A 23,587-nucleotide genomic window follows, 5' to 3' on the forward strand; every position below is an offset into this window, starting at 1 on the left:
ACACACTATTGTCTGTTCCAATTGGACATTGATCATCCCAAGCTCAACATTCACTGATGATCAAGAGCAGAACAGAATCCAGTGGCTCCCATCCTCCCAGTTGGAAATCAAAAACGGAATGCGATGGTCAGATGAAGTGGGAGTAATTGGGGAATTGGTGTAACTTACGGTGGAAGTGACAGAAGGATGGTGTAAAGGGAAATAATCAGTGGAAGAGCATGTACCAGCAGAAGGGGTAGTGCAAGGGAAGTAGGAGTGTGAGGAAAGAATAGGACGAAGGAGGAAGAATGACGGATGAAGTTTTAGTGACAAGGAAAATCTTGTTTTTGGGGAAGCGGGATTGGATGCGAAAACATCACTGTTCAGGAAAATCGAGATCAGGTTTCCATTCAAAATTAAGAAAAGATTTCATGTTCTTTCTTTTCTATCACTTGATTCTTGTTAAGATGATACATGTACTCTATCTTTCCGAATCAAGTGCAGAGGATTTTTTTTTCTTGTCTTGTGTGGTGTTTCAACATTTTTGATTTTTCTTTACAGTATGTATTTGCTTCCAATTCAAGGTAGACATGAGAATATGATTTGATCTCCTTCAGTTTGTCCATAACATAGAATTTAATTGAGTATTTATCCTCATCACACTAGCTGATTTAAACAAACAATGAATTAGTCTGTGTCCATCCTGCAGATGAAAAATGTCTCCAGCTCTGGCTATTGCAGTGCCTCCAAAAGGTTAATGTTCCAGCGCAAGATGCCAAAACCTAGTTCATCCTAAATTATTTCCAAGCTTTATGTATAAAACATGCAAAGTGTAAAAGATGAATTCAACTCTGTGTCAAACTGGTTATTTCTGGCTTCCTCATAAAAGATGTTAACCAAATCACTCTGTAAATTGACCAAAATAAGAAAAAAACAGAGACTGGAATTCTCAAATCTTCCTCTGAATAACATCTGGGAAACAGGAAGGAAATCACGGTTTGTTTGTGTTATTCATAAATGACGATGGTGAGCATGTGGAAAATGCGGGGTGGGGGCAGTGGAATGCTGACCAATGTTGTGGATGACACAAAGCTGAGCTGAGTGGCTCACAATCAGGAGAATATAAATAGATTATTCAGATAGCCAGATGAATGGCCGATGAAATGTAACACTAATAAATGTGGGATGATGCATGTCAGATGTAATAAGACAAGTGAGTACTCAAACTATGAATGGGGAGGGCTAAATTTGCTCGATTTTTCTTTGCAGCAGGGAAGGTTGAGGAGGGAATCTGCTACAGGTATACTGGAGTATAGGGGTATGGAGAAGATGAACAATCAGAAGCTGTTTCTCTTCGTCAAAGGGTCAAAAACAAAGGAACGCATTTTTGAAGTGAAAGGCAGGGATTTGAGAGAGGACTTGTGGAATGTGTTTCGTACTGAGAGGGTGGTATGAATCTGGAATGCATTGTCTAGGAGGGCCGTTGAGAGAGGTAACCGCACAAACATTTAAAAAGCCTTTGGATGTGCACTTGCTGGTGCAGACATGACATACCTTTAATTCGTTTCATGATTCTATGCGTTGGCAGCCATGAATGCTCTGATATATTCTGAAGCAATAAGCAATGGCAGTTGCTGGTTTGTTCCTTTCACTAGACTCAGTAAGTGGCGCGATCACAAACCAGAATCATCTCATGGAGTTCCAGCATCCAAGCCATCTCTGGGAACATCCAGGGTAATTCACATGCTCAGTGCAAGCATTGTCTAACAACAACACGAGCATTTTTCCAGCTGTTTACCACCACTATTATAGCTACAGCAATGTCATGGACACAGCTTTTTCTTCAATATAATGCAGACTTCTAGCAATGAGGGTGCTATTTCTCTGAAGCATAATAAATTACTTCCCAGATATTCACTTTGATGAAAAGCAAGTTTTCCTGTGTTTTGCTGCCAGTTATTTATCACAGAATTCCCCACCCCACTCCATCCCTTCAATATTTACCCTTTAATATTTTCTTGTACATTGTCTTCCTGATCTCTCACACCTCAATCCCTCACATCCCCCACACTCTCCATCCTCATTTGTTAATCGTTGATAAACCTGAGCCTCATCTCTATCATTTATTCCAACTTCCATCTCACAATGTGAACTGATAGGATTCCTTCCCTCAGCATGGTCATTCGACTGGCCATGCCTGATTTGGCTATTCATCTCGACTTTCTACTCAGTTTCTGACCCGCTGCTTTGGTTACCAAACTCCTGGTTAATTAGTTTAAATCCATTCGACATACACGAGCAAAGCTCCCCAAAAGGATGTTGTTGCTCCTCCAGTTAAGATGCATTCTGTCTTTTTTGTACAAGTCCCACTTGTCCTGGAAGAATTCCCAATAATCCAAAAATCTGAAACCATCAACCCTGAACTAGCTTTTTAACAACATGTTAAACTATACCGCCGTCCTAATCCTTACCTCTTTTCCATATGGCACAGGGAGTAATTCAGAGATTACAGAGGATTGTTCTGTCTCTCTCTCTCTCTCTCACACGCACTCACACACACAATCAGACTCCATATTACTTTGCAGAAGAATACCAATAACTTTATAAATAATCAGAATGATAACTGGAATGAAGGATTTAGTTAAAGAAAGGACGATAGAAATTGCATTTCTTCTGGATGTCAGTTTGAGTTGGAGAGTTCATTTTCCGATGGTTCATCACTATCCTAGTGAACATTATCAGTGAGACTCCGGTGAAATGCTAATTTTATGTCCCACTTGCTATTTAAGTGTTTAGGTTTCCTTGAGTCAGTGATGTAATTTCCAGTATTGGTGATTTCATGCCTGGTCCTTTTCCTCAGAGAGTGTTAGATGGAATCAAAATCGATGTGTTGGTTGATAGAGTTCCGGTTGGATTGCCATGCTTCTAGGAATTCTCGTGTGTGTCTTTCTTTGGCTGGTCCTAGACGGATGTGCAGACCCAGTCAAAATGATATACTTCCTCATCCGTATGTAAGGACCTAGTGATAGTGGGTCATGTCTTTTTTCTGGCTAGTTGTTGTTCATGCATCCAGGTGGCTCGTTTTCTGCCTGTTTTTCCAAAGTAGTGTTTGTTACAGTTCTTGCAAGGCTTATTCTTCCTGGAGCAGAACAGACAAAGATGTGAACTTATAAAGGATGAAGAAAGTTGTAGAGTAAAACAGGAAAACTCTGTTTCTGTTAGTTGGCATTACAGCATCAAGGAGTTCTAATTTCAATATGGTCAGCAAAAGAGCTGGGACTGAGATACATAAATATTTATTTATTGAGAGATTCTTAGGATTTGTCTTAGACTGCCTGGGAGAGTTGTAGATGACGATTCAATAAAGAATTGGATATATATTTGTAAATTATAAATTTAATGGGCGACGGAGATAGGGCTGGCAAAGGGAAGGTGCTTGGGAAACATTACTGGAGCTGGTGCACACACAGTGGCCAATGGCCTCCTCCTGTACTTTAAAGGCTTGTACTCTAACATGTGTCTGATGCAAATAAAAGTCAGTATTGGATTATTTCCCGTTTTAAGTGCTCGCAAATATCTGATCATTTGTTGCAAGATAAACATTTAAAATGCAATTATTGCAAGGTCAGTCTCATTATGTAGTCTATTTATTTCTCAGAACATGAATATTTTAAATGTTATGTTCTGATAATGAAGTAGCATTCTTTCTAAAAATCGGAAGTTTTCAAATTATTGTTCGATAAATGTGATAACATAAATCATTCACAGTGCATGTTGAATTATTGCCATTTGTAAATTGCTGGCTATTAGCTGAAGCTCATACATTTCACTGAGAAATTTAACTGATTGATTATATATAAATGTATGAGAACGCTAATTCTATTTGATTGTCCAATCGTTTACTCACTCTGAACATGGAAACATTCAGAAGCCTACCATTTTCAAAATGTTGGAGTGGCAATGCATTGTTTTGAATCCTGACATTGAATGTATAATTCTGATCATAACAGTTACGTACCATGTTCTTTATTCGAAATAAAATAAAATGTGCATTCTTTATTTTTGTGTTACAAAAAATTGATAGGAGTTTATACTTTACTCCCATGAATGTAGAATCGACCTAATTGTTTTCAGAGATTATAGTTCAGTTGAATAATCATACTTCATATCTCATTTTTGCCCAATTCCGGAAACATAGCTAACAGTTGATTATTGTTCGGGTCAGTAAACTCAACACCTTGAAATGAGCTACGCTAAAAATGGCTTCCAAAAGATTTTGAATAATTTACAGTGCTACTGGTATTCACAGTTGCCTGTGATGCTGAGTGACACACTGACCTGCTCCTAAATCTGTGCAAAGAGTTTCTAACCTGGGTCAGGGCAGTCAGTCAAACACTTCTTCACAACAAATAATTTGGAATCCACCCTGGGAAAGGTGGGAGCTCGCTAACAGACGATTACTGGTCTCAGTGTAGCTACAAATAATGTCGAAATTAGATATCAATGGCTGTCCAGCAACCAGGTTTTAAAAAATCATCTTCAGTCAGAGCCTGGCCCAGTGGGCAGATGTGTCGCCATGCAGTGTCAGAATCACACCGCACAACTTACTGATGGTGCTGACACCTGGCCTGCCTCGCAGACTCCATACATCTGCACCCTGGACCGGATGCCGGGAAAAGACATTAAAAATTTGGCAGTCTGATGCTCTATCTTGAGTCTCACAAAGAAACCTCTGAAACCATACCCAATAAATGTCACCTTCATTATCACTAGTATCAAAATGAAATTTTACATCTCTGTGGAGGGCCAGAGATTAATACATGGTTCACCAAACAGAATATATCTGAAGAAAACAGCAGCAAACGGCAGGCCAAGAAGCACGTTAATAACTGAATTTGGCGGATTCTGTTTGGTGTGTGGTGACATACACATATTGTACTGGCACTCAGGTGACTCTAACAATGCACAACATAAATGTAAGTTTTGACCTAACACTTCGTCAAAGCTTCCTGATCTCACACACATCACTCCCTCACACACTCAAGAATTGATGAGAATCTACGAGCTTGTTGAAACAGGAATCATAGTACAGGCTATTCAGCCCTTGACATCCTGCTGACATTTTATCCTGTTCTCAGATCAGACTAACCTACATACCTTTCATTATACGATCATTCATGTGTCTATCCACACACCCACACTCTCTGTGTAAAGAACCTATCTCGGACATCTCCCATAAATATTCCTCCAGTTACCTTAAAATCATGCCCCCTCATCATAGCCATTTCCGTCCTGGGTGAAAGTTTCTGGCTATCCACTCTATCTATGCCTCTAATCATCTTGTCCACCTCTATCAAGTCATGTTCCATTCTTTTTCGTTCCAACGAGAGAAAACCTAGTTCCCTGAATTTTCTTTGCAAGACCTGCCCTCCAGTCCAAGCAGCGTCCTGATAAATTTCCTCAGTACACTCACCAATGCTTCCACATCTTTCCTATAATGAGGCGACCAGTACGGAACACAACATTCTAAGTGTGATCTCACCAGGGTTCCATAGAGCTGCAGCATAACCTCACTGCTCAAACTCAAACCCCATGCTAATGAAAACATCATCCGGTTTCTTAATAACCTTATCAACCCGGGTGGCAACTTTGTGGGAGCTATGACATGGATCATCAGATCCCACTGTTACTCCACAATGTATGAATCCAACATTTAACCGTGTATTATGCATTCAAATTTGACCTTCCAAACTGAATCGCTTCACAATTTTCCAGGTTGAACTCCAACTGTCCCTTATCAGCCCAGTTCAGCATCCTGTCAATGTCCTGTGCAAACTGCAATAGCTCTCCACACTACCCACAATTCCACCATATTTTGTTAATTTGAAAAACTTACTAATCCACCTACCCTCTTCCTCATCGAAGTCATTTATAAATATCACAAACAGCAGAGGCCCCAGAACCGATCCCAATGGAACACCAATGGTCACCGAGCACCAGACAGAATGCTTGCCATTTACCACCGCCCTCTGTCTTCTATGGTCCAGTCAATTCTGCGTCCAGACAGGCCAGTTTCCCTGTATCCGATGCGTCCTTACTTTCTGAATGAACCTACCATGGGGAAATTTACCAAATGCCTGGTTAAAAACATGTACTCCACATCCACTACTCTCGCTTCTTCAATGTGTTTGATCCCATCCTCAAAGAATTCAGTGAGGTTTGTGAGGCCTGACCTGCCCCTCACAAAGCCATGCTGACTATTTCTAACCAAACTATGATTTGCAAGTAATCATAAATTTTGTCTCTCAGAATCCTCTCCAAAACTTTGCCCAATGCTGATGTAAACTGACTGGTCTGTAATTCTCTGGATTATCTTTATTCCATTTCCTGAACAAGGGAGTAACATTTGCCTCCCTCCAAGCATCTGGCATGACGCCAATGGAGAGTGAGGACGCAAAGATCATCTCCAAAGGTGCAGTAATCTCTTCGCTCTCTTCCGATAGTAAGCGAGGGTGGATCCCGTCTCGCCGAGGAGATTTATCTATCCCTATGTTTGTATTTCAATCAGTCTGTACTTCACCTCACCATGTCTACTCACTGTCCAACTATCTGATTGACTGCTTTCCATTTCAGGGCTCTATACAGCGCTGCTTTCCTGAACACATATGGTTCCCTATAACCTGTTAATCATGGAATGGAAAACATGGGAAGGCACCAATGCCTTCCTGATGAAAGGCTGATGCCCAAAGCTTTGACTCTCCTGCTCCTCAATGTCGCCTGATATGTTGTGCTTTTCCAGCGCCACACTTTTCGACTCTGATCACCAGCATCTGCAGGTCTCACTTTCTCCATTACAAAGGGCTGTCCCCTCTGCACACTGAGCAGGCAATTAATCAGCAGAAACCCGTTGTATTTAGAGCTGACTGTTCAGTTCTAGAAAGTTGCATTTGATGAATACATTTACTGAAAACGAAATTACTATTCAACAAATATTCATTCAGTCCCAGAGTTACAGTTTTGCTTCATGATTTAGGCAGCTTGATAACGAGCAGTCAATGACTGAAGAACTCCGAGCTACAGAGTATTCCAGGTAATATATTCCAGGGTGGATGTGCTTTCCCTTAATGTTGGGTATGTTATCGGACAGACAGATGTGATAAGGGAACGCGGTGACACGTGGAATTGTGACATTTTTGCCATTACAGAGATGTGCTTGAGGGAGGTCAGGGCTGACAACTCAATATTCTGCGGTGCAAGAACTATAGGCAGCACAGGAGAGGGGTAAAGGATGAGGTGGTGATGCATTATTAGTCATTATGGAGTCAGTTGCTGCAGTAAGAAGGAATAAAATCGGAAAGAGAAGCTTCAAACAGGTACAAATTGAGCAGGTCAATGGAGGCAACTACCATATGTGTAGGGCTTAACTTAAAACGGAAGTAGAAGCGTAAATATGAGGCGTGATAAAACATTAGTGGGTAGTATGAGCGGGTGAGAGAGATAGGGAGTAGTATATGATTTGGGAGGGGCTTACAGATATAGGGAAGGGTGTAGGGATTGGATGTGATTAGATAGATAGGGAGGGGTTTGGTGGGGTTGAGTAAGGAGGGAGAAGTATAGGGTTAAGAAAGATAGGGAGGAGAGCAAGGTTTAGAATGGGTGAAGGAGATAGAGTGTGGTGCAGGGTCTAGAGTAGGTTGAAGAGATAGGGAAGGGAGTAGTGTTTGGAGGAGTTTAGAGAGCTAGGAAGGGGTGCAGTATTTGGAAAGGGTTAAGGAGATAGGGAGGGATGTCGGGTTTGAAGGAAGTTAGAGAGATATACAAGGGGGACAGTGCATGGAGGGTGTTATAGAGATAGCAAAGGCAGTAGGGGCTAGAGGAAGTTACATAGATGGGATGGGTGGAAGGTTTGGAGGAGGTTACAGAGATAGAGGGGAATGTAGGGTTTGGGGAAGGAGAGAGAGATAACGAAGGGGGTAGGTTTGGAGGAGGTTTGAAGCTCATTGTGTCCGATCAAACACTGACACAGAAACCCCCTGCTGACTCCCCTCCCTCAGCCTCACGGTGTCAGATCAAACACTGACACAGAAACCTCCTGCTGACTCCCCTCCCTCAGCCTCACGGTGTCAGATCAAACACTGACACAGAAACCTCCTGCTGACCCCCCCCTCCCTCAGCCTCACGGTGTCAGATCAAACACTGACACAGAAACCTCCTGCTGACCCCCCCCTCCCTCAGCCTCACGGTGTCCGATCAAACACTGACACAGAAACCTCCTGCTGACCCCCCTCCCTCAGCCTCACGGTGTCAGATCAAACACTGACACAGAAACCTCCTGCTGACCCCCCTCCCTCAGCCTCACGGTGTCAGATCAAACACTGACACAGAAACCTCCTGCTGACCCCCCTCCCTCAGCCTCACGGTGTCAGATCAAACACTGACACGGAAACCTCCTGCTGACCCCCCCCCCCCTCCCTCAGCCTCACGGTGTCAGATCAAACACTGACACAGAAACCTCCTGCTGACCCCCCTCCCTCAGCCTCACGGTGTCAGATCAAACACTGACACAGAAACCTCCTGCTGACCCCCCTCCCTCAGCCTCACGGTGTCAGATCAAACACTGACACAGAAACCTCCTGCTGACCCCCCTCCCTCAGCCTCACGGTGTCAGATCAAACACTGACACAGAAACCTCCTGCTGACTCCCCCCCCCCTCACGGTGTCAGATCAAACACTGACACAGAAACCTCCTGCTGACCCCCCCCCTCAGCCTCACGGTGTCAGATCAAACACTGACACAGAAACCTCCTGCTGACCCCCCCCCTCCCTCAGCCTCACGGGGTCAGATCAAACACTGACACAGAAACCTCCTGCTGACCCCCCTCCCTCAGCCTCACGGTGTCAGATCAAACACTGACACAGAAACCTGCTGCTGAACCCCCCCTCCCTCAGCCTCACGGTGTCAGATCAAACACTGACACAGAAACCTCCTGCTGACCCCCCCCTCCCTCAGCCTCACGGTGTCAGATCAAACACTGACACAGAAACCTCCTGCTGACCCCCCTCCCTCAGCCTCACGGTGTCAGATCAAACACTGACACAGAAACCTCCTGCTGACCCCCCCCCTCAGCCTCACGGTGTCAGATCAAACACTGACACAGAAACCTCCTGCTGACCCCCCTCCCTCAGCCTCACGGTGTCAGATCAAACACTGACACAGAAACCTCCTGCTGACCCCCCTCCCTCAGCCTCACGGGGTCAGATCAATCACTGACACAGAAACCTCCTGCTGACCCCCCTCCCTCAGCCTCACGGTGTCAGATCAAACACTGACACAGAAACCTCCTGCTGACCCCCCTCCCTCAGCCTCACGGTGTCAGATCAAACACTGACACAGAAACCTCCTGCTGACCCCCCCCTCCCTCACGGTGTCCGATCAAACACTGACACAGAAACCTCCTGCTGACTCCCCTCCCTCAGCCTCACGGTGTCAGATCAAACACTGACACAGAAACCTCCTGCTGACCCCCCCCCCTCCCTCAGCCTCACGGTGTCAGATCAAACACTGACACAGAAACCTCCTGCTGACCCCCCCCTCCCTCAGCCTCACGGTGTCAGATCAAACACTGACACAGAAACCTCCTGCTGACCCCCCTCCCTCAGCCTCACGGTGTCAGATCAAACACTGACACAGAAACCTCCTGCTGACCCCCCCCCTCCCTCAGCCTCACGGTGTCAGATCAAACACTGACACAGAAACCTCCTGCTGACCCCCCTCCCCCCTCCCTCAGCCTCACGGTGTCAGATCAAACACTGATACAGAAACCTCCTGCTGACCCCCGTCCCTCAGCCTCACGGTGTCAGATCAAACACTGACACAGAAACCTCCTGCTGACCCCCCCCTCCCTCAGCCTCACGGGGTCAGATCAAACACTGACACAGAAACCTCCTGCTGACCCCCCCCTCCCTCAGCCTCACGGTGTCAGATCAAACACTGACACAGAAACCTCCTGCTGACCCCCCCTCCCTCAGCCTCACGGGGTCAGATCAAACACTGACACAGAAACCTCCTGCTGACCCCCCCCTCCCTCAGCCTCACGGTGTCAGATCAAACACTGACACAGAAACCTCCTGCTGACCCTCCTCCCTCAGCCTCACGGTGTCAGATCAAACACTGACACAGAAACCTCCTGCTGACCCCCCCCCCTCCCTCAGCCTCACGGTGTCAGATCAAACACTGACACAGAAACCTCCTGCTGACCCCCCTCCCTCAGCCTCACGGGGTCAGATCAAACACTGACACAGAAACCTCCTGCTGACCCCCCTCCCTCAGCCTCATGGGGTCAGATCAAACACTGACACAGAAACCTCCTGCTGACCCCCCCCTCCCTCAGCCTCACGGTGTCAGATCAAACACTGACACAGAAACCTCCTGCTGACTCCCCTCCCTCAGCCTCACGGTATCAGATCAAACACTGACACAGAAACCTCCTGCTGACCCCCCCCTCCCTCAGCCTCACGGTGTCAGATCAAACACTGACACAGAAACCTCCTGCTGACCCCCCCCTCCCTCAGCCTCACGGTGTCAGATCAAACACTGACACAGAAACCTCCTGCTGACCCCCCCCTCCCTCAGCCTCACGGTGTCAGATCAAACACTGACACAGAAACCTCCTGCTGACCCCCCCTCCCTCAGCCTCACGGGGTCAGATCAAACACTGACACAGAAACCTCCTGCTGACCCCCCCCTCCCTCAGCCTCACGGGGTCAGATCAAACACTGACACAGAAACCTCCTGCTGACCCCCCCCCTCCCTCAGCCTCACGGTGTCAGATCAAACACTGACACAGAAACCTCCTACTGACCCCCCCCTCCCTCAGCCTCACGGGGTCAGATCAAACACTGACACAGAAACCTCCTGCTGACCCCCCTCCCTCAGCCTCACGGTGTCAGATCAAACACTGACACAGAAACCTCCTGCTGACTCTCCTGCCTCAGTCTCACGGGGTCAGATCAAACACTGACACAGAAACCTCCTGCTGACTCTCCTGCCTCAGTGTCCCTCTACATTGAACAACACTTGGAGGAAGCAAGCACAGAGACTGACAGAGCTGGCGGATGTATACTGTGTGGGCCATTTCAAAACCACCACCAAGAGGAGCTCAGCAGCAGCGTTGCTGATAGACGTGGTCGAGTTCAAAAGGACACAACTGCTTCACTGCGTCTGCACCGGGTCAGGGGGAACGACTGATAGGGAGAAACATCCTTGACCTCACCATCACCAACTTACCGGCTGCAGACACATTGTTCAATGACTGTATTGGGAACGGTGAACTACCGCACACAGTATTTATGGAGACATTTTCCACTTTTATATTGTGAAGACCCCTGTGTATATGTGACACCATCACTGTGCTCAACGGGGCAGATTTCCAATAGATTTTGGAATTTTGCACTGGCCTGTGTGAGGTGGTTTGGGTCATTACCAACAGCAGCAGAATTGTACTCCAGTATAATTTTCACTATCACTGCCTGGCATATACTTCACTTTATGCTGGCCGTCAAGCCAGGGATACACCCTTGATAAATGGAGAAAACAGGAAGGCCTGACTATAGTAGCACCAAATACACCTCAGAATGAGATGAAATTACTAAATTGGGCCACTTACTTATCATTTGGTATAAATAGCAAATGAGACACAGATGTAACCAGTGAATCAGACCTAATCTCTACAATCTGGGTGAGTAGTGGTGGACAATCACACAACTCACTGGAGGAGAAGAATCCACCAATACCACCTTCCTGAATGATGGAAGGGCTTAGCACAACAATAGAAATCTAAGGCTGAAACATTCATAGCAATGTTCAGACAGAAATATCGATGGGCTGATCTATATTAGTCTCCTCCAGATGGCAGTCTTCAGCTAATACGACTCACTTTGTGTGGTATCTACAAACAGCTGGAGGGATTGCAGAATGCAAAGGCTGTGGGCCATGAGAACATTCCATTCCAGCTGTTCCTGCTGGGATACAGCACTTGGACCTACCTGACAATGTTGGAAACTATCCGGGTGTGTTCTGTAGACACACAGACAAAACATCAGACAATCAGTGACTACCCCATTGCTCTAATCCCTGTCATTAATAAAGGGATGGCAGATGTCATCTACAGTGGGATCAAGCAGCACTTCCTCAGTACTAACCTGCTCGCTAAAGCTCAGTTTGGGCTCTCATCCCTTGGGCTCATTGAAGCCTTGGTTTAATGATGTACAACAAGAGAACACACAGCTGAATTCGAGAGATGAGGTGACAGTTACTGCACTTTTTACATGATCATAACTACATTTGACCAAATGTCATATCCAGGATTAACGGCAAACCTGGAGCAAATAGGAATCGTCTGCACTGGCAGAAGTTACACCTGGTACAAAGGAAGGTGGCTGGGGTTGGTGGAGAGCAGCCATCTCAGCTTCAACGCAGTTCCCCAGGGACGGGGTTTCTGGGTAAGCCTGTAGATCAGAAATGTAAAGGTAGGACACCATACTCCTACAGGATGATAGAGACAACTGGCGGCAGTTGAACTGGACAGTCATCATACCTCAAGTAAGGGAGAGATTAAGTAGGACAGTCCTTTAGTCACCCAAGAAATTGAACCCACACTGTTGGCATTAATCTGCATTATAAACCAACCATCCAACTGATTGAGCTAACCAAATCCTCACGCAGCTCTGTGTGATAGATATTGAAATACTATTCCATTCAGATATGTTGTTAGACACCTCTGGAGCAGGTGGAACGAGAAGCAAGCTTCCTAGCTCAGAGACAGGGACAGTATTAGTGAGCTATAAGAGTGCTCTCTGCCCTCGGCCCTATAATTTTCAGCTGCTTCATAAATGACTGTAAAATCACAAGTGAGGATGTTTGCCAATAATTGGACAGTATTCAACACCATTCATGATTTACTCAGATACTGAAGCAGTCCTTGTCCAAATGTAACAGAACCTGGAGATATGCAGGTTTGTGCTTAACAGTGACAATCCCATTTCCATTACACATGTGCCAGACAACGATTACTGATATCAATGGAAAATTGAACCACATCCTCTAACGTTCAATTCCACCACCATCACTGAACACACACCAAACAATATCGCGGGGATTATCGTTAACCTGAACTGGACTGACCATATGATTTCATTACCTATTCCTGTGAAGGGCTTATGCTAAAACATTGACTTCTCCTGTACCTCAGATGCTGCCTGACCTGTTTCGATTTTCCAGCGCCACTTTTTGATGCACATAACTTCATTGGCTACAAGAATATGTCAGGGACTAGAAATTCTGCAGGAATAACTCACCTCAAAATTTCCGAAAGCCTGTCACCTATTGCTAAGACACATGTTGAATGTGCGTGTGATTAAATACTTCCATTTGCCTGTGTGAGTGCAGCTTCACCCCTCATCCACTGACGATCAGTAGCAGCAATACCTGCCATCTATTCAGTGCTCTGCAGAAATTTACCAAGGCTCCTTACAACGTACCTCTGAAACCCCCGACCATCGAGAAGGACAAGGGAAGCAGATACACGGAACCCCCACCATGTTCGCGTTCTGTTCCAAGCCATCTACCATCCTGATTGGGAAGTATATTGCCGATCCTTCAGTGTCACTGTTTTAAGTTCCCTATCTATCAATAAATGCCGTACAAATCACATTTCATGAATAAATTAACACAAAAGTTTTTACTCGACCTGTTCAATACTGGACACTGTGTTTTGGGTTTTGTGAGCTCAGGCTAGTTGGTCCAGGCAGTACCTTGCATGTTGTGAACAGCTGAAGGGATATGCTGTTTGAAACAATCTGTCAGTCTCTCAGAGGCATGGCCTACATACCGAACATCACACAGACACTGGCATTCTTATCCCACATTACTGAGCTTTGAGATAGACAGAAGCAACTGAAAACGTACTCATATCTGACTGGAACTGTTTAAACACACAGTGATATTATTGCCACGAAAATTATTATGAGGGAATATTAGCAGAGAGAAAGTGAGGACTGCAGATGCTGGAGATCAGAGTCAAAAAGTGTGATTCTGAAAAAAAACTCAGACGTTCAGGCAGCATCTGAGGAGCAGGAGAATCGACTAATAGTTAACAATATTAATACAAGGGAAAATAATTGTATATTTTCAAAGTTCTTGTACTTAATTATAATTTGTTCTTAGGTGTGGCAATGAGACTCATCATTTCAATGCTGCTTACTGTGAGTTTTCATCATATTGTTGTTATAACAGTGTACTGAATAAATGGGTGGATTTTGTGCTTGTTGGACAAACTATAAGTTGGTGTTATGAAAGGATATCGGACCTTTAGTAAAGAGACTTTGCTGTTAATGTTTAGAACAATGCTGCAAACATTTACACAGAGATTTCCAGCTCAAGTCACACACAAGGTTGTTGGGCTGGGATCACGCTGGCCATCAATGGAACTGCACAATTCTGTTTAGACACTGACATTGTAGAGCTAACATACACTGGATATGGTTTATGAGGGATTCAATGTAAGATGCCATGTGCTGCAGGAGCCCATCACCTTTATAACACATTCATTCAGGATCGGGTCCAAGGTGCAGAATTACAGAGTTTAGGTGGCACGCAAGAAGATATATACTTGCAAGATATGGCTGTTTATAGGTCATTGTTATAAATATTGAACTGCATCTGGACCAGTGCCATGTGCTAGTCCATTGACCAGTCTGAACCACACACATCTCCCTGTTGTTCAGGTGGACCTTTAACCAGTCTATTCTGAGGGAGTGTGTGTGCAACCGCCCAGCTCCAGTTTGGATGCTCTTTGTCAGATTTTGGAGATGGCCAGTGTTTTGGAGGGCCTGGTGAGACCCAATAACACTGTATCTGAATTCAGGCTTTTCATCAAAGACATTTCAACAGCTTTGCTGCCTACAAGATGGTGTGTTCACTGATCTGTACATGAATCAGCTGTTTACTACAGTTACTGAATTGTGTAATAGTTAAGTGTGCGCTCTGGTATTTCAATTATTGTTCACTTCAATTGTTTACAACTGAAAACAATGATGGTTGGTTTATTTTAAAATATGTAAGAAATAAAGTGATATTAACTCTTCATTACAGAAAATGTGAAAGAGACCAGGTATATATTTCCCATGGACTAATCAAGCAACAGTCAGATATTGTCTGTAAAGCAGGATTCTGTGAACAGGACTATGTCCCAGGCAACATCACCACCCTCTCTGGTAGGTCCTGTCCCACTGACAGGACACAGCCATGCAAAGGGGGACTGCTCATTGGTATATAGTCAATATAGGGTGGCGTGGTGGCTCAGTGGCTCAGTGGTTAGCACTGCTGCCTCACAGCATCAGGGTCCCAGGTTCAATTCCAGCCTCGGGCAAATGCCTGTGTGGAGTTTGCAAATTCTCCCTCCGTCTGCGTGGGCTTCCTCCCACAGTCCAACGATATGCACCTCAGTTGAATTGGTCATGTTAAACTGCCCATAGTGTTCAGTGCATTAGTCAGAGATGTGTGCGTTGCTCTTTGGAAGGTCGGGTTGGACTGGTTGAGCTGAAAGGCCTGTTCCCATCCTGAAAGGGATCAAATCTAATGATAGTGCTGGATCCTGTGGCTGCTAGACTGCTCTGCAGCAGGTTATGGAGGAATCAATAAAAGGGAAACATATAATTGATCACATCATCACCGATCTCCCTGCTGCAGATACACCTCTCCATTTCAAATATCAGTAAGAATGGTCACTGCACAATGGGGAGCAAGGGGGACCTTCACATTTGTCAGACCCTCCTCACCATGATATGTAGCCCCTTGAGTACTGAATGGGACAGAACTTAAACAGATTGAATAATTAATGATGATGCAGCCATGAGGTGCAGAGGGCCATCAGCAGCAGCAGACATCATACCCCGTACAGTGCATACAGGATGCAACTTCACACCCCGACATACCTCCCAATGTACAGTAACGATCAGACCCCGACACACCTCCCACTGTACAGTAACCATCACGGCCCGACATACCTCCCACTGTACAGTAACCATCACACCCCGACATACCTCCCACTGTAAAGTAACCATCACACCCCGACACACCTCCCAATGTACAGTAACCATCAGACCCCGACACACCTCCCACTGTACAGTAACCATCACACCCCGACATACCTCCCACTGTACAGTAACCATCACATCCCGACATACCTCCCACTGTACAGTAACCATCACACCCCGACATACCTCCCACTGTACAGTAACCATCACACCCCGACATACCTCCCACTGTACAGTAACCATCACACCCCGACATACCTCCCACTGTACAGTCACCATCACACACCGACATACCTCCCACGGTACAGTAACCATCACACCACGACATACCTCACACTGTACAGTAACCATCACACCCCGACATACCTCCCACTGTACAGTAACCATCAGACCCCGACACAGCTCCCACTGTACAGTAACCATCACACCCCGACATACCTCCCACTGTACAGTAACCATCACACCCCGACATACCTCCCACTGTACAGTAACCATCACACCCCGACACACCTCCCAATGTACAGTAACCATCACACCCCGACATACCTCCCACTGTACAGTAACCATCACACCCCGACATACCTCCCACTGTACAGTAACCATCACACCCCGACATACCTCCCACTGTACAGTAACCGTCACACCCAGACACACGTCCCACTGTACAGTAATCACAGCCCGACATACCTCCCACTGTACAGTAACCATCACACCCAGACATACCTCCCACTGTACAGTAACCAGCACACCCCGACATACCTCCCACTGAACAGTAACCATCACATCCCGACATACCTCCCACTGTACAGTAACCATCACAGCCCGACATAACTCCCACTGTACAGTAACGATCACAGCCCGACATACCTCCCACTGTACAGTAACAATCACAGTCCGACATACCACCCACTGTACAGTAACCATCACACCCCGACATACTTCCCACTGTACATTAACCATCACACCCCGACATACCTCCAACTGTACAGTAACCATCACACCCCGACACACCTCCCACTGTACAGTAACCATCACACCCCGACATACCTCCCACTGTACAGTAACCATCACACCCCGACATACCACCCACTGTACAGTAACCATCACGGCCCGACATACCTCCCACTGTACAGTAACCATCACACCCCGACATACCTCCCACTGTACAGTAACCATCACACCCCGACATACCTCCCACTGTAGAGAAACCATCACACCCCGACATAGTTCTCACTGTACAGTAACCATCACACCCCGACATACCTCCCACTGTACAGTAACCATCACACCCCTACATACCTCCCACTGTAGAGAAACCATCACACCCCGACATACCTCCCACTGTACAGTAACCATCAGACCCCGACATACCTCCCACTCTACAGTAACCATCACACCCCGACATACCTCCCACTGTATAGTAACCATCACACCCCGACATACCTCCCAATGTACAGTAACCATCACACCCCGACATAGCTCCCACTGTACAGTAACCATCACGGCCCGACATACCTCCCACTGTACAGTAACAATCACAGTCCGACATACCTCCCACTGTACAGTAACCATCACACCCCGACATACCTCCCACTGTACAGTAACCATCACGGCCCGACATACCTCCCACTGTACAGTAACCATCACACCCCAACATACCTCCCACTGTACAGTAACCATCACACCCCGACATACTTCCCACTGTACAGTAACCAACACACCCCGACATACCTCCCACTGTACAGTAACCATCACACCCCGACATACCTCCCACTGTACAGTAACCATCACACCCCGACATACCTCCCACTGTACAGTAACCATCAGACCCCGACATACCTCCCACTGTAGAGTAACCATCACGGCCCGACATACCTCCCACTGTACAGTAACCATCACACCCCGACATACCTCCCACTGTACAGTAACCATCACACCCCGACATACCTCCCACTGTACAGTAACCATCACACCCCGACTTACCTCCCACTGTACAGTAACCATCACACCCCGACACACCTCCCACTGTACAGTAACCATCACACCCCGACTTACCTCCCACTGTACAGTAACCATCACACCCCGACACACCTCCCACTGTACAGTAACTATCACGGCCCGACATACCTCCCACTGTACAGTAACCATCACACCCCGACATACCTCACACTGTACAGTAACCATCACGGCCCGACATACCTCCCACTGTACAGTAACCATCACACCCCGACATACCTCCCACTGTACAGTAACCATCACACCCCGACACACCTCCCACTGTACAGTAACTATCACGGCCCGACATACCTCCCACTGTACAGTAACCATCACACCCCGATATACCTCACACTGTACAGTAACCATCACACCCCGACATACCTCCCACTGTACAGTAACCATCACGGCCCGACATACCTCCCACTGTACAGTAACCATCACACCCCGATATACCTCCCACTGTACAGTAACCATCACAGTCCGACATACCTCCCACTGTACAGTAACCATCACGGTCCGACATACCTCCCACTGTACAGTAAACATCACACCCCGACATACCTTCCACTGTACAGTAACCATCACACCCCGATATACCTCCCACTGTACAGTAACCATCACGGCCCGACATACCTCCCACTGTACAGTAACCATCACAGCCCGACATACCTCCCACTGTACAGTAACCATCACACCCCGATATACCTCCCACTGTACAGTAACCATCACACCCCGACATACCTCCCACTGTACAGTAACCATCACGGTCCGACATACCTCCCACTGTACAGTAACTATCACGGCCCGACATACCTCCCACTGTACAGTAACCATCACACGCCGACATACCTCCCACTGTACAGTAACCAACACGGCCCGACATACCTCCCACTGTACAGTAACCATCACACCCCGACATACCTCCCACTGTACAGTAACCATCACACCCCGATATACCTCCCACTGTACAGTAACCATCACACCCCGACATACCTCCCACTGTACAGTAACCATCACGGTCCGACATACCTCCCACTGTACAGTAACCATCACGGTCCGACATACCTCCCATTGTACAGTAACCATCACTCCTCGACATACCTCCCACTGTCCAGTAACCATCACACCCCGACATACCTCCCACTGTACAGTAACCATCACACCCCGACATACCACCCACGGTACAGTAACCATCACACCCCGACATACCTCCCACTGTACAGTAACCATCACACCCCGACACACCTCCCACTGTACGGTAACTATCACGGCCCGACATACCTCCCATTGTACAGTAACCATCACACCCCGACATACCTCCCACTGTACAGTAACCAACACGGCCCGACATACCTCCCACTGTACAGTAACCATCACACCCCGACATACCTCCCACTGTACAGTAACCATCACACCCCGATATACCTCCCACTGTACAGTAACCATCACACCCCGACTTACCTCCCACTGTACAGTAACCATCACGGTCCGACATACCTCCCACTGTACAGTAACCATCACGGCCAGACATACCTCCCACTCTACAGTAACCATCACACCCCGACATACCTCCCACTGTACAGTAACCAACACGGCCCGACATACCTCCCACTGTACAGTAACCATCACACCCCGACATACCTCCCACTGTACAGTAACCATCACACCCCGACATACCTCCCACTGTACAGTAACCATCACACCCCGACACACCTCCCAATGTACAGTAACCATCACGGTCCGACATACCTCCCACTGTACAGTAAACATCACACCCCGACATACCTCCCACTGTACAGTAACCAACACACCCCGATATACCTCCCACTGTACAGTAACCATCACGGCCCGACATACCTCCCACTGTACAGTAACCATCACGGCCCGACATACCTCCCACTGTACAGTAACCATCACACCCCGACATACCTCCCATTGTACAGTAACCATCACACCCCGACATTCCTCCCACTGTACAGTAACCATCACATCCCGACATACCTCCCACTGTACAGTAACCATCACACCCCGACATACCTCCCACTGTACAGTAACCATCACATCCCGACATACCTCCCACTGAACAGAAACCATCACACCCCGACATACCTCCCACTGTACAGTAACCATCACATCCCGACATACCTCCCACTGAACAGAAACCATCACACCCCGACATACCTCCCACTGTACAGTAACCATTACACCCCGACATACCTCCCACTGTACAGTAACCATCACACCCCGACATACCTCCCACTGTACAGTAACCATCACACCCCGATATACCTCCCACTGTACAGTAACCATCACACCCCGACATACCTCCCACTGTACAGTAACCATCACGGTCCGACATGCCTCCCACTGTACAGTAACCATCACGGTCCAACATACCTCCCACTGTACAGTTAACATCACACCCCGACATACCTCACACTGTACAGTAACCATCACGATCCGACATACCTCCCACTGTACAGTAACCATCACACGCCGACATACCTCCCACAGAACAGAAACCATCACACCCCGACATACCTCCCACTGTTCAGTAACCATCACGGCCCGACATACCTCCCTCTGTAATGTAACCATCACACCCCGACATACCCCCCACTGTACAGTAACCATCACGTCCGGACATACCTCCCACTGTATAGTAACCATCAAGCCCGACATACCCCCCACTGTACAGTAACCATCACGTCCGGACATACCTCCCACTGTACAGTAACCATCACACCCCGACATACCTCCCACTGTACAGTAACCATCACACCCCGACATACCTCCAACTGTACAGTAACCATCACAGCCCGACATAGATCCAACTGTACAGTAACCATCACACCCCGACATACCCCCCACTGTACAGTAACCATCACGTCCGGACATACCTCCCACTGTACAGTAACCATCACACACCGACATACCTTCCACTGTACAGTAACCATCACACCCCGACATACCTCCCACTGTACAGTAACCATCACAGACCGACATAGCTCCAACTGTACAGTAACCATCACGGCTCGACATATCTCTCACTGTACAGTAACCATCACGGACCGACATACCTCCCACTGAACAGTAACCACCACGTCCCGACATACCTCCCACTGTACAGAAACCATCACACCCCGACATACCTCCCACTGTCCAGTAACCATCACACCCCGACATACCTCCCACTATACAGTAACCATCACACCCCGACATACCTCCCACTGTACAGTAACCATCACACCCCGACATACCTCCCACTGAACAGTAACCATCACGGTCCGACATACCTCCCACTGTACAGTAACCATCACACCCCGACATACCTCCCACTGAACAGAAACCATCACACCCCGACACACCTCCCTCTGTACAGTAATCATCACGGCCCGACATACCTCCCACTGTACAGTAACCATCACACGCCGACATACCTCCCACTGTACAGTAACCATCACACCCCGACATACCTCCCACTGTACAGTAACCATCACGGCCCGACATACCTCCCACTGTACAGTAACCATCACAACCCGACATAGCCCCCACTGTACAGTAACCATCACGTCCGGACATACCTCCCACTGTACAGTAACCATCACACCCCGACATACCTCCCACTGTACAGTAACCATCACGGCCCTACACACCTCCCACTGTACAGTAACCATCACGGCCCGACATACCTCCCTCTGTACAGTAACCATCACACCCCGACACACCTCCCTCTGTACAGTAATCATCACGGCCCGACATACCTCCCACTGTACAGTAACCATCACACGCCGACATACCTCCCACTGTACAGTAACCATCACACCCCGACATACCTCCCACTGTACAGTAACCATCACGGCCCGACATACCTCCCACTGTACAGTAACCATCACAACCCGACATACCCCCCACTGTACAGTTACCATCACGTCCGGACATACCTCCCACTGTACAGTAACCATCACACCCCGACATACCCCCCACTGTACAGTAACCATCACGTCCGGACATACCTCCCACTGTATAGTAACCATCAAGCCCGACATACCCCCCACTGTACAGTAACCATCACGTCCGGACATACCTCCCACTGTACAGTAACCATCACAGCCCGACATAGCTCCAACTGTACAGTAACCGTCACGGCTCGACATATCTCTCACTGTACAGTAACCATCACGGACCGACATACCTCCCACTGAACAGTAACCACCACGTCCCGACATACCTCCCACTGTACAGTAACCATCACACCCAGATCTACCTCCCACTGTACAGTAACCATCACGGCTCAACATATCTCTCACTGTACAGTAACCATCACGGACCGACATACCTCCCACTGTACAGTAACCATCACACCCTGACATACCTCCGACTGTACAGTAACCATCACACCCCGATATACCTCCCACTGTACAGTAACCATCACACCCCGACATACCTCCCACTGTACAGTAACCATCACGGTCCGACACACCTCCCAATGTACAGTAACGATCAGACCCCGACACACCTCCCACTGTACAGTAACCATCACGGCCCGACATACCTCCCACTGTACAGTAACCATCACACCCCGACATACCTCCCACTGTACAGTAACCATCACACCCCGACACACCTCCCAATGTACAGTAACCATCAGACCCCGACACACCTCCCACTGTACAGTAACCATCACACCCCGACATACCTCCCACTGTACAGTAACCATCACATCCCGACATACCTCCCACTGTACAGTAACCATCACACGCCGACATACCTCCCACTGTACAGTAACCATCACACCCCGACATACCTCCCACTGTACAGTAACCATCACACCCCGACATACCTCCCACTGTACAGTCACCATCACACACCGACATACCTCCCACGGTACAGTAACCATCACACCACGACATACCTCACACTGTACAGTAACCATCACACCCCGACATACCTCCCACTGTACAGTAACCATCAGACCCCGACACAGCTCCCACTGTACAGTAACCATCACACCCCGACATACCTCCCACTGTACAGTAACCATCACACCCCGACATACCTCCCACTGTACAGTAACCATCACACCCCGACACACCTCCCAATGTACAGTAACCATCACACCCCGACATACCTCCCACTGTACAGTAACCATCACACCCCGAAATACCTCCCACTGTACAGTAACCATCACACCCCGACATACCTCCCACTGTACAGTAACCGTCACACCCAGACACACGTCCCACTGTACAGTAATCACAGCCCGACATACCTCCCACTGTACAGTAACCATCACACCCAGACATACCTCCCACTGTACAGTAACCAGCACACCCCGACATACCTCCCACTGAACAGTAACCATCACATCCCGACATACCTCCCACTGTACAGTAACCATCACAGCCCGACATAACTCCCACTGTACAGTAACGATCACAGCCCGACATACCTCCCACTGTACAGTAACAATCACAGTCCGACATACCACCCACTGTACAGTAACCATCACACC

This window comes from Chiloscyllium punctatum, chromosome 16 (assembly GCF_047496795.1).
Source record: "Chiloscyllium punctatum isolate Juve2018m chromosome 16, sChiPun1.3, whole genome shotgun sequence".
NCBI lineage: Eukaryota > Metazoa > Chordata > Chondrichthyes > Orectolobiformes > Hemiscylliidae > Chiloscyllium > Chiloscyllium punctatum.